Below are 2,368 nucleotides of genomic sequence, written 5' to 3' on the forward strand. Positions count from 1 at the left end.
CTATTCTAACATATACCCTCTCCTCTATACTATTCTAATATATACCCTCTCCTCTATACTATTCTAACATATACCCTCTCCTATATTCTATTCTAATATATACCCTCTCCTCTATACTATTCTAACATATACCCTCTCCTCTATTCTATTCTAACATATACCCTCTCCTCTATTCTATTCTAACATATACCCTCTCCTCTATACTATTCTAACATATACCCTCTCCTCTATACTATTCTAACATATACCCTCTCCTCTATACTATTCTAACATATACCCTCTCCTCTATACTATTCTAATATATACCCTCTCCTCTCCTCTATACTATTCTAATATATACCCTCTCCTCTATTCTATTCTAACATATACCCTCTCCTCTATACTATTCTAACATATACCCTCTCCTCTATACTATTCTAATATATACCCTCTCCTCTATTCTATTCTAACATATACCCTCTCCTCTATTCTATTCTAACATATACCCTCTCCTCTATTCTATTCTAACATATACCCTCTCCTCTATACTATTCTAACATATACCCTCTCCTCTATACTATTCTAATATATACCCTCTCCTCTATTCTATTCTAACATATACCCTCTCCTCTATTCTATTCTAACATATACCCTCTCCTCTATTCTATTCTAACATATACCCTCTCCTCTATACTATTCTAACATATACCCTCTCCTCTATACTATTCTAATATATACCCTCTCCTCTATTCTATTCTAACATATACCCTCTCCTCTATTCTATTCTAACATATACCCTCTCCTCTATTCTATTCTAACATATACCCTCTCCTCTATACTATTCTAACATATACCCTCTCCTCTATACTATTCTAATATATACCCTCTCCTCTATTCTATTCTTACATATACCCTCTCCTCTATACTATTCTAATATATACCCTCTCCTCTATTCTATTCTAACATATACCCTCTCCTCTATTCTATTCTAACATATACCCTCTCCTCTATTCTATTCTAATATATACCCTCTCCTCTATTCTATTCTAACATATACCCTCTCCTCTATTCTATTCTAACATATACCCTCTCCTCTATACTATTCTAATATATACCCTCTCCTCTATTCTATTCTAACATATACCCTCTCCTCTATACTATTCTAATATATACCCTCTCCTCTATTCTATTCTAACATATACCCTCTCCTCTATTCTATTCTAACATATACCCTCTCCTCTATTCTATTCTAATATATACCCTCTCCTCTATTCTATTCTAACATATACCCTCTCCTCTATTCTATTCTAACATATACCCTCTCCTCTATACTATTCTAACATATACCCTCTCCTCTATACTATTCTAACATATACCCTCTCCTCTATACTATTCTAACATATACCCTATCCTCTATTCTATTCTAACATATACCCTCTCCTCTATACTATTCTAACATATACCCTCTCCTCTATGCTATTCTAACATATACCCTCTCCTCTATTCTAACATATACCCTCTCCTCTATTCTATTCTAACATATACCCTCTCCTCTATTCTATTCTAACATATACCCTCTCCTCTATACTATTCTAACATATACCCTCTCCTCTATACTATTCTAACATATACCCTCTCCTCTATTCTATTCTAACATATACCCGCTCCTCTATTCTATTCTAACATATACCCTCTCCTCTATTCTATTCTAACATATACCCTCTCCTCTATTCTATTCTAACATATACCCTCTCCTCTATTCTATTCTAACATATACCCTCTCCTCTATACTATTCTAACATATACCCTCTCCTCTATACTATTCTAACATATACCCTCTCCTCTATACTATTCTAACATATACCCTCTCCTCTATTCTATTCTAACATATACCCTCTCCTCTATTCTATTCTATTCTAATATATACCCTCTCCTCTATACTATTCTAATATATACCCTCTCCTCTATACTATTCTAACATATACCCTCTCCTCTATTCTATTCTAACATATACCCTCTCCTCTATACTATTCTAACATATACCCTCTCCTCTATACTATTCTAACATATACCCTCTCCTCTCCTCTATACTATTCTAACATATACCCTCTCCTCTATTCTATTCTAACATATACCCTCTCCTCTATACTATTCTAACATATACCCTCTCCTCTATACTATTCTAACATATACCCTCTCCTCTATTCTATTCTAACATATACCCTCTCCTCTATACTATTCTAACATATACCTTCTCCTCTATTCTATTCTAACATATACCCTCTCCTCTCCTCTATTCTAACATATACCCTCTCCTCTATACTATTCTAACATATACCCTCTCCTCTATTCTATTCTAACATATACCCTCTCCTCTATACTATTCTAA

Source organism: Oncorhynchus masou, unplaced genomic scaffold, assembly GCF_036934945.1.
Source record: "Oncorhynchus masou masou isolate Uvic2021 unplaced genomic scaffold, UVic_Omas_1.1 unplaced_scaffold_2542, whole genome shotgun sequence".
In the NCBI taxonomy this organism is placed as follows: Eukaryota; Metazoa; Chordata; class Actinopteri; order Salmoniformes; family Salmonidae; genus Oncorhynchus; species Oncorhynchus masou.